Below are 12,548 nucleotides of genomic sequence, written 5' to 3' on the forward strand. Positions count from 1 at the left end.
ACAGATTGGGGGTTGTCGCTCCTGGATGACTTTTGTAGTGAGGAAGAAGAAGGAATGGAGAAGGAAGGAAGAAGTAGGGAAAGGGAAAGCTTGGATAAATTGTACATCACCCGGACAAACAGGGAATCGCCATGGGCCTGCAGAAGAAAGGAAGAACTGGGGGGAAGTGAGGGGGAAGAGCAAGGAATGGCGGGAAGGCAAACACGTGCAGCTACACCCTCATCATCCCGTCCAACATGCTCCACCACCCCACACTCATCCCGTGCAACATGCCCACCTACACCCGCACCCGCCCCTCACGAACACACCCTATGCAGGCAGGCTTAGAGACCTCCCTGGACGCAGGCAGGAAGAATGAATACACACGCCCACATTAAATAACGGAAATGATAAAAGGAGGGGAAGAGATGGAGGAGAAACAGTCACGAGCAGGGGAAATATGGACACAACAGACGAGGTAGACGACACGGAAGAAGAGGAGGGGTACACGGACTCGACTCTGGGGAACCCAGGGGGTCAGACAGGACACAACCTAATGCAACTTTTGGAGAGGGGAGGGGTTAGACCACAATATGTCCCTTGGAAGCATGCAGACAAAGAAAATATAAAGTGCAGGCTCCCATCATTAAGCGGAGGTGCGGGGAAATGGATATATGAAATGGAAAAACACACCGCAGGACAAAAACTGGCAGTAGGAGATGTAAAGGGCCTCCTAATATCAATATTGGGGGATGCAGCAGATGACATCTGGAAGAGAGCAGGCTTCCCCGGGGTCACAATAACAAACACATCAAACGACGGGGCGTCATTCGCAAACTGCAGACATGCATTATGTCAAGCATTAAGGGTACAATACCCAGACACATCAGACATAGGAGCGATTACTTCTCGCAAGATGCATGAGAACGAAGATCCTGTTGATTATATCCAGGAAATTCAAGAGAAGTGGCGTATGGAAACTAGAGAGCAATGGGACAAAACACCAGCGATATTCTATCATATACTAATACAAGGGCTCCCAGAAGCAGTGCAGAAACAATTGAAGAAAGTAGTGGGGATGGAAGCAAAAGCATGGCCAGAAATACAACTGACGATAGTACATCATTGTAGGACATGGCAAAAAAAGATGAAACAAAAGGAAGAGGATAGAAAAGCGGAAGAGGCTAAACTGGTACAGAAAAAACTCACTAAATACACGATGGAAGGTGCACTAATAACTACACCTACAACAATGACACAAAACCCCACGCAAGTAGTGGCTGCACAAGATCCCTCCCAAATACAATCACCACAGATTGTAGCACAACAGCTGCCACCACCCCCATCATACACGACTAACATGGGAGGATGATACTCAACACCAGGAGTTGGATATTATAATTATAATAGGGGAAGGGGAGGAATGATGAGGGGAAGGGGATACGGCTATAACACACAACAGCAAGGGGGAGGATACAGAAGTTTCTACCCCACTGGGCAGCCAGTATACCAGGACAATTCAGGGAGTTTCCCATGGCAGACGAGGAAACCACCGGTATGTTGGATTTGTGGATTATTGGGACACATGTCACGCACATGTAGAATGAGACCCGGCACACCAGCATGGGGAGAACAAGGACAACAAGGGCCTACAAGGGAACAGCAGGGCCACCAACAACAGCAGGCACTGCAACCGGGAAATGTGCAGCAACAACTAGTAACACAACAACAGCCACAGACATATTCACCCCCACAACAACAGGTAGCGATGACACAACAACCTCAAGCGCAGCAAGTACAGCAACCCGCTCAAATTCAAGACCATAAAGTAACCTCTACCAATTCACAGCTACAGCAAACACAACTGGGAAGGGTGACGGTTCTGGGACACAACCCTTACACAGGAAGTGGTCAATCATTATACCCACAATAGGACAGCCCACAGATGGCCTTGGTGTGTCCCACCCTGTCGGTAACACCTAATAGTGCGGAAGAACCACGCATAGAGGTAACGATAGGTGACAAAAAATTATCATTCCTTGTCGACACCGGGGCAACCCGGTCTTGCATAAGGGAAGGTAAATTTAAGATGTCAGGTGAGGCCATGAACACCCAAGGATTCTCTGGGGCTAGGGGTTTGGTTCCCTTTACTGATAACATCCCCTTATCAATAGGGGATTATGACATGTCCGTCCCGCTTTTATATTCAAGGGACTCACCAGTAAACATTCTAGGGAGAGACATAATGAGCAGATTGAATATGACCATCTCCTTCACGGAGGATGGCATAATTTGTTCCACTCCTGGAATAAACATGCTCACTGCACGACAAATTATGCAAGCATACTGTGGACAGACAGTGATTAGGGCTGAGCCAGTAGATGGCGAACTGTTCCAGTACGGAACAGACATGGCATTCGCATGGATGCCAGGAATAGAAGGAAAGATCTGGAGGAGGCCGACAGCCTATTTGTTTAGACCAGAAACACCAGCCAATGAACCAGAAGGAAAGGTGATTTCAGTGAGCATGGAGAGCATTATAGCGACTGCTGACTACATCGCAGTACATGCCCAAGACAGGGAAGGAAGAGCATGGAGGGCGGTGATAGCACTAGCTGAGGGATGCAGGCTCACCCAGGTGTCAGACGAGGAGCTCTTTTCAGAAGAAAAGGAAAAGGGTGAAATGGTATTTATGATGAGTGTAGATATATGGCTAAGAGTGACATACAAACAAGTGGCACAGAAAATGGCAATGGCACTTGAAGCACACACATCCACCCCAGTTCCTTTTTTTGAGGAGGATATGGCAAAAGTCCCAACATCATTATGGACTACTAGTCCCTATGACGTGGGGTGCATAAAAAGTATCGGGGGAGTAAGAATAACATTGAAAATAGGAGCAATACTGCCTAGAGTGAAGCAATACCCACTATCAAAAGAGGCAGATGAGGGCATATATGAAACAATAACGGCCCTTATAAATAATGGCATATTGGTACCATCAGAATCACCATGTAACACAGCTGTACATCCAGTGCGCAAAGCTAAAGGAGGGTCTTGGCGTTTCATCCAGGACCTCAGGCCCTTGAACAACATAGTGTAAGCAGAATACCCCATAGCAGCAAACCCGGCCACAATATTGTGTGGAATTCCAGCAGAGGCATCACGATTTACAGTGATTGACCTCAAAAATGCCTTTTTCTCAATACCCCTGCATCCAGATTCACAAGATCTGACAAGCTTCACGTACAGAAACACAAAATGGAAGCACACCAGATTGCCACAAGGGTACTGCGAGTCACCCTCAATTTTCAACAGAGTAATACAGATGGACTTGGGAAACATTGAATTGGAAAGCACAGTGTTGCAATATGTAGACGACATAATAATTTGCAGCACAAGCGAAACAAAATACAGGGAGGACTCATTGAAGATGCTGACAATATTGGCTGAAAAGGGTTACAAGGTAGACAAAGAAAAGTTACAGTACTGTCAGGAACAGGTATTATACATTGGTCAGCTGATATCCTAACACGGAAGAAAGATTGCACCACAAAGAGCACAGGCTATATCAAAAACGCCATTGCCACAAACAGTGAGGGAGCTGCAGCAGTTCCTGGGACTGTGCAACTACTGTAGTGCATGGGTATTTGATTACAGCTCATACATAGGACCCCTACTTGAAGCATTAAGAGAAGCTAACAAAGGGGAAAAAAAATTGGGGTGGACAATGGAAATGAAAGAGGCCTTTGATGAACTGAAAGACGCAATATCAACTGCTCCAGTACTGGCCACCCCAGATTATGAATGCCAATTCTTTATATTTTCACATTGCGACTCAGCAGTAATGAAAGCAGTGTTGGCTCAAAAAACAAGCATGGGATACAAACCAGTAGCATTTTACAGCGGTCACTTGGATCCTGTTATGTTAGGTCATTTCCCTTGCGAACAAGGTCTAGCCGCAGCTGCCTTCGTGGTAGAGAAATCATCATCTATCACAATGGGGTGCCCAACCACACTATTTGTGGAGCATGCACTATTTGCAATATTGAACAAGCCTAAGTCCACACTAACCACGCAGAGGGCGTCAGGTTATGAGATCATCTTATCTAGACCAGAATTATCGATCGTTAGATGCAGCACAGTTAATCCTGCAAGGTTTATAGCGGAAGTTATTGAGGAAGGCGACTATGCTCATGATTGTACGCAGACTACTGAGATGTACTCATGTACTAGAAAGGTTGAAGAGGATGCGCTAAATGGAGGAGAGCTTTTGTTTATTGATGGATCATCAACAATAGACCAGAGTGATGGGATAAGGAGAACTGGGTCAGCAGTTGTAAAAATGACAGAGGAATTGGTGTGTGTGGCGGTGAAATGTGTACAATTACCACAACATTACTCTGCTCAAGCAGCAGAATTGGTTGCACTAATCTTGGCGTTAAAGGAAAGCTTTGACAAAAGAGTAACTATATATTCTGATAGCGCATATGTCACGTCTACTGTCCACTCAGGATTGACAAAATGGAGGAGAAGAGGGTTTAGGAGAGCTGACAGCACCCCAGTGCAACATGCTATCTTATTAGCTGAGCTAATTGAAGTAATAGATGACCCCCAAGAACTAGCTTTGGTGAAATGTATCGCACACACTAATGGACAAGACCATGTCTCAAAAGGAAATGCAGCAGCAGACGCACATGCGAAGTATGCTGCTTATTTTGGTGAGATATGGAACCCCCCAGAGTCAGAGAGAGGGAGAGGGAGGGGGATAGCTAAAGAGATGTTGATGAGATAAGGGTACACTCATCTCCCAGCCACACAGATAATGGAGTTACAAGCGGCTGCACCAATGGCATAAAAAGAAATATGGGTGAAAATAGGATGTACGATGTCACCAACTGACGCACTATGGTGTCAGGCTAACACTGGAAAGATGGTAATGCCATTGACACTATTAAACACCGCCCTGAACGAACTCCATCACCCAGCCCATACAGGCAAGGAAGTTATTGCAGCACGAATTAGGGAAGACTGGTTCTGTCCCGAGTTAAATTCCCATGTGACAAATGTTATCAGCAATTGTCTCACATGTCAACAGTTTATGGCCGGACACACACTGCAAGTGATAAAAGGTACTATACCCCGGCCAGAGGGACCCTTCCTGCACATCTATATTGATTACGTTGATATGATCAACGTATGTCAAGGAAATAGGTATATGATTGTAGTGGTATGCCCATTCTCCAGGTGGATTGAGGCAGGACCCTGCTCACATCCAGATGCATTCAGAGCAGCCAAATTTCTAGTAAGGGAGGTTTTTCCCAGGTGGGGAGTGTGCGAGGTACTGCGGTCGGATAACGGCCCGCATTTCGCTAATGAAATGTTCCAACACATAACATCATTACTGAACATCAAGCATAAATTTGCATGTGCATATCACCCGCAGGCCAACGGTATATGCGAACGCCTGAATGGCCTCGTGTAGTGTTTGTGTCTCAACAGCTCGAGCGCACGCGGGCGGGTCTAAGAGTTATCAACAAGAAGATGTAGACAAAGAATTGGAAAAGGAAAAACTGTGCAAAATTGCTAAAAGTGACCACGTGCTACCCCGCAATTTCAATCGAAAGTGGAACAGCCCACGCTTCACTGGTCCCCATCTGGTAGAGGAGGTATCTACGAGAGCAGTAAAGTTGCAGGATAAGCGTGCTTGGAATCACCTACACGACGTGAAGATCTGCAAACTCCAGACCCTCCCTAGCGTCACCGACAGGGCCATTGGAAGAACAGCGACAGCGTCACCTACGGAGAAAGAGACGTCTACCACAGCTGACGACCTCAGTGTCCCCATACCCTGCCACCCCCCAGAATACCCAGAGACAAGTACTGAAATAAAAACTGGTAATTCCCATACCACCCACCCCATAGTCACACGATCAAAGAGTAAAGAGACTTCCGCCAGTTGAGCCCCAAACCCTCTGCCCACAAACCCCCTACCCACTACAGCCACCACCCAATTGAAGGACATTGTCTTGCACATATACACATGTAAACACTTGTCTGTTTCTTTTTTGTTTCTCGCACATGCAGGTACCGTGTGTTATTGTACTGCCAAAGAAAATAGATAACTAACAGCGTACATTGCCCAGGAGTAGATGCTACCCTCAGATGATAATTACCCTGAAGCCCTATCACACCAATTTGTATATCATATAAAAAGGCCAAAGTACCTAAAAAGAAGGAGGGTACGTGTTTACTACACCGCCTTTATCTTGGCCATAGAACAATCAATGCCCCATCTCCACCAACACTTACCTGCCCTAAGAGACAGATCGCTTAGATTGGCGTGGGAACAGCTCTTCGCCTGGGCACTGAACGACTACTTGATAGGGAGGGCTTGACAACAACAACTATCAATAATAATAAGCTAATTGAGAATTTTCAGGTGGGCAACTTTAACGTTGCAAGAATAAGCTGCCGGACTGCAGCAAGGTAAGAGCAAATGACGGTGAGACTAGCTTTTGTAATAAAGATGATAGGGGTTTTGATGATCACTGGCTTTTTGGCTGCCTCTGTATGGCAGAAAAGTTATGCTATCAATATTTTGGCTGCACCCAAACCTAATGTATCCCCACCCACGGCTGCAACAGGTGTTACGTCAGGTGGTACTAGCAAACCTCCACATAAGGGAAATAGAGTTAAACGCAGCACATACTCAGATAATAAAGGCATTTATAATTACATAACAGATTCAGCACATGTCTCGAACAACATGTGGTACCAACACATGACCCAAATAGGTAAGCAGACAACAGAAGACAGCTGCTACGTCTGCTCATTGATCCCATATGCCATGAGCGCTTCTCGAACATTCGTTGCCACAGAAATAGATGAAAAGACAGCACGATGTATAATATACCTGGCACTATTCCAAACGAGAGTGCGATTTCAAGGGACGGTGGTGAGACTGGTGTGGAAAACGCGAGACACATATCCATACGAAAACAACTTCCTCAAGACTTATTTGAGTTACCATAAGAGCAGTTTGCATGCTGAAGCATTCAGATACATGACAAGTGGTCCTGAAAAGGGAGAAACGAAGAAAGTAACACTACAATACCTACCATGTGACTGGTACGCCACTGAAGTTCCTGGTACACAAGGATGTTGGGAAAGACCACTGGTAACAATAACAGGGAAGGTGTACATGGACAACAAATGGGACATAGGAGTGATTGCAGCAACATGGTAACAAGAGAAAATATTACAACTATTGATGAACACAATAACAGATGTTGGACGATTTGGGGCAAGTATGTACCCATGCTGACGTGGATGGAGAAGGATGAAGACCCAATGAGCATACTGCCGCTGTCTACACCAAAGCTATGCTACCAACATAGAGAAGAAGTGGACGTGGGATACAACACCAACTGTGCCAGCGTGATAGAGTTACCTGAGGGGGGAGCAGGAACAGCAGTATTAATGGACCACTACTGGGCCTGCGGAAACAAGGCATACCACACACTGCCCCCTCTGTGGAACGGTATATGCACAATGGTACACATTAATGTACCATCACTAGTGGTGCCCCAGAAACATGTGAACATGGCGAACTTCCCTAAAATGGATGAAGGAAACAAGAGGAAGAAGAGATCTGTACAACCTCAGAAGGGGTCAGAGAACAAAAACAATAACAACAATAATGTCCTGAATAGAAAAAAGAGACAAGGAGAACCGCTGACAGGAAATTACCTATGGGGAAGGTCGGAAACAGCACTCACTTCAATTCCACCAGAACACAGACTATTCAGCAGAGCAGCAATGTTTTTCTCGTCAATAATACATCCGGGGCTACAAGCTTATGCAAATGCAAAATGGCTCCAGATAACCCGATGGGAGCTGATGATGACAATTAATTCTACAGTAAATGGATTCAACGCAATAAAAGAGGAACTGCGAGCAGTGAGAATGGTAGCACTACAGAACAGATACGTATTAGATCTCCTTACAGCAATGGAAGGAGGAGTTTGTGCAAAGATAGGACAATCATGCTGCACATTTATTCCTGCTAACGATGCTGACAATGGTACACTCACCGAAACAGTATCACAACTGGCCCAGATGCACTCCAAAATGATGGAAGAAAGTAAAGGAGTAAAGAAGGATGACAGCTGGTTTTCAATGTTATGGTCATGGATGCCATCATGGCTGTCGGACGGACTGAAGATTATAGTTGGATGCATAATACTGGCTGGAGCTACATTGATAATAATAAGGTTCTGGAAAGCCCGGAAAGCACGCACTACAGACGAAATGATTGAAATGGTTGGTATGCACCCCTTGATGCCCACTGATGATGGCCAGCACACAGAGACAATAATAAAAGAAAGAGAAAACTGCGCAAACAGATCATCACAAACCACCTGTACCCGCCATCCGTGAAGCTCGAAAACCCAAGAAACCCAAGGAGCTACATCGGGAAATGGGTATACTGCACACCTGGAGGAAGCTGTGTATATATGTACTGGTCATTTGAAGACCATGTCAACCACTATGGACACCTGGGAGGAGTAACTAAAATATGGAGAGTAGAGGAGATAAGGAAAAAGATATGTTTGTGGTCGACAAGTCGACCAGAGGGGGGACTGAAGTGGGAGAATGAGACAAAAGGCTCCCCCCAATTCCCTCGCGCCCCTGGCCTAGAGGATCGCGACCCCGACACCCGCCACGAGATGAATTTGCCTATCTACCAGACGACCAAATACCATGGTACAGGAACATACGGATGTGCCCACCAGCCTGCCCACCAGCCTGCCCCGCTCAAGCCAACACCTGCGGCATGGATGAACTCGACTGAACCATTCAACAGTAAATAAACACATCGTTAGAGATGCCATGACGACCTGGCCAACGGTCAGAACACCCGTGCAACCATGCACACTGGACACTCCCACACCAATCCACACGAAGAACATATTCAGTGCAATGACTTAGGTGACGGACACACCCACTGACGCGCATCTTTATTATTTTTCACATAGGTTTTTCATAATGCAGAAACGCAAGACGCACAAAGCACTCATCTAAAATGCTTGCTGACGCTTCTCCTAACCCATGCATTGTGATGAAAAATGTAACGAAGACATGATACTGGATATGAAGCCATATGATACCGTAACTTAAAGTGCCGTGCATTAAACATTTCCATCTATACACCAGGCCCAAGTAAGCCGCAAGCGAGAGCCTCTACGAACATTGAATGAACAAAAGTACAATTGCTGACCCTGCAGAATGAGCCCAGCGAGAACCGACAGCCAAGGGGGCAATGTTGCAACTCGCATGCCACAAGCCGAAGCCAAGGTCACACCTGCAAACTAAACCAGACACCCAGTGGAAAATACAACATTAAATGTGCAGAATTCTGCCTCAACCACGGTCTCTCCTCACGTGACCAAGCCGAACCTGACAGGGTGCCAGACTGTAAGGATATTTGGCGTGTTACAGCACAGAGTACAGCACTACTACACAGGTAGCAAACAGCACAGAGTACAGCACTACTGCATAGGTAGCAATTTTTTTTGCAGCACCACCACAAGGGTGCGGTGCATTGCTATATGTGTTACCAGATTAACAAGAAAAGACAGGCTATTCAGTCAAAAACGATTTTAACATATAAGATGCAAATCTATTTTTACAGTTAAAAGCACACGTGCTCATTTAAAAATGCACACTATTTTTCACCTGAAATGCCTATGGTGCGAGAGACACATTTGAAAATAACAACTAACATAACTTATAACTAACCTGACTAATGAAACATAATCCACTAATAAAAATGTGTCTCCACTGCAGAATTAGGCCTATTCTGAAAGTGAACTTTTAAACGCACATCCATTTTTTTTTCTGTTCTCTCTGCTGCCCTGTCCACATAACTACAGGAAGCAAATGGGCTTGAAAGAACAGGAAATCAGTTGGTTACAAAGTATTACTATAAAAATGAGCCATTGTGTAGAGAAGGAGGAGATGGCGTGATTAATTCTGATTGGAGCAGCATCATAGCAAGTATCATGCTAGAGGGAGTGATCAGGCTTTTGCTGGGGGGAGTTTGAGGGAGGAGAAAGGCAGTCAAGATTTGGCAGAGCTGGGAGGAAGACCTTTTCCTGGTTGGAGCATTCCTATCTGCAAAAGCTGAGAATTCCAGGCAATGACCCCGGTTTGAGAAGGCAGGCGTTCCTTTTTACTGGGGTTAATCTTCAAGGGAGCCACATTCAGAAAGAGACCAACTAAAGAGATAAGGTAATTACAGAAGTGTGGGAGCTGAGTGTGTACGATAATATGCAGTCAGTGTAGGATTCCTGTGCATGCCTTAATCAAATGCTAATGTTGCAATTTGAGTTCTGTTCTCCGCCACTCTCTTTGCAGTGTGTCATAGACAAAGCTGTTACTGTGCTATTGTATTTATTTCTGTAAAGAATGAGATTGTGTTTAAATGCAACTTTTATAATACAGAAAGATATTTGAAAGCAGACGGGTGGTGTGTTTACTATTTACCATTACAATGCTGATGATGTGGGGAGATTTTTAAACAATGCAATGGTCATTTTAAGACAGATGTGTGCATGTCAGATTCAGTATGAACAGTTGTGAGTGACTGTAGCATAGCTCGTTGGAGGTACATGAGCCAACGGGAAGAGAGACTCTCTGGACATAGTTCCCTACCGTATATAAGGTAGTGGAAATTACCACAAAATTACCGCATATAGCTCTCTGTCGTAAATAAGTCAGTGAGATTGCCCATGGTGGCACACTAACACTAACACTAACATTGAAAATGTGGTATTCCTGAAATGTAGGCCTGAGGTCTCTCTATTGATTACACGAAAAATCTAAGCAAAGATAAGGGATTCTGGACATTGGGGCCACCAATAAAACAAGGGAATAATGCTCACCAAAATACCACCAACCACGCCTACCAACCACGCATACCAAATATGCATGCCTGGGTGCTGAAATAGTGCACGTCCACTCTACTATTGTTGCACATGGTCAAATCTGAATACAAGGAGTGATTATTGCTAAGTTATTTTTCGGCGGTAATAAAATACCGTCAGGCCCCAAATCTCCACAAAATACCCTACATATTTATGGTGCGTTGCAGGCCGGGAAAGTGATCATAGAGTACCTACTGGGCGTGGCAAGCGTGTCTCACACTGCCATTTGCACATTAAAGGGAACCCATTTTATAATAGCAGTGTGCCACTAAAAACGAATTTCAGAATGTCACAAAGGGAAACCACATTCTCAGATCTAGTGCAATATTTAGAGGCAAAGTTGTTTGCACATGGGAATTGGTCATCGAATAGCACGTTGGAATGGAGTAACCGCATTCAGGGTGAGGTGCAGAAAGAAAAATTAGACAATATTTTTGCAGAAGGCAGCATAATTCAGGTCTGCCTTACAAGATTATTGAATGCAGCTGATAAAAGTGCAGAGAAAGACTGTTTAATACGGCTATGCGGCAAAATATAGTTTATTTTAAACAAGTCCCTGCGAATGCAAGAGAATGATACTCAGCTAATTAACAGGTTAAAGACTGAATTAGAGGGGGCAAGTAAAAATCAGGAAATGTTGAGAGAAGAATTGGATGTATGCCAAAAAGACATGCAATTAAAATGCAGAGACTTTGATACTCAGTTATCCAAAAGCAAGAAACAATTTGAAGATAGTGAGCAAGAATTGGCACACTTAAAAGCCTTAGTGGATCACATTAGGCAGGATAAAGATGAGGTTGTTTCAGAAATGCAGATTTTACAAAAAGAACATTGTGAAAAAGAAGGTGATCTCCAGAGTGCAGAACAAGAAATGATTAAAATGATTCAAGAAAGAGACAAGAGAAATAAAGAGTTCAATGAATGCCAAATGCAAATGTGCGACATGCAGGAGGTGATTAATAAAATGAGTATTGAAAATAATTATTTGCAAAATGAAGCAACCAGACTCCTTAAAAAGTGTAAGGACTTAGAACAGCAAATGTGCATTCCCAGGTCCCAGGAGAGGCGGCAGGGTACCACATTCAATGGAGTGGAGGTGAATTCTAGCTCTGCCCAAAGAGCTAGTGCTCCAGTGACTGGGCCGGTGACTGAATTTGGTTGCAGCGCCCTTGGGGGATTTGATACTCCCATTGGGGGCAGCCACCAATCTCATACACCTGAAAACAGGATTGAATCACAAAATAGTGCAATTCCATGCATTGCAACAAGTAGCCCCATAAAAATAATGAAATCCATTAAAGCCCTGATCAAACCATTTAAAAAGGGAGGTGAATGCTGCATTGAGGATCACTTAGAAGCGGTGCATGACATTTTTAAAGCACTCCAGATACCTAAGGAACAGTACAGACAATATTTTCATTTAACTTTAGATGCCCCGACGGCCAGCATCATAAGGGGATTAAATGAGCAGCAGAATATGACATGGCTGGAGTTTGAAAAAGAAATTAGGCGTCATTTTTCTCCTTTTCAGTCATTGCAGGAGGCAAAGAAAGTCGCGTACACAATTACTGCTGGACC

This window comes from Ambystoma mexicanum, chromosome 1p (assembly GCF_040938575.1).
Source record: "Ambystoma mexicanum isolate Mex_15411 chromosome 1p, UKY_AmexF1_1, whole genome shotgun sequence".
NCBI lineage: Eukaryota > Metazoa > Chordata > Amphibia > Caudata > Ambystomatidae > Ambystoma > Ambystoma mexicanum.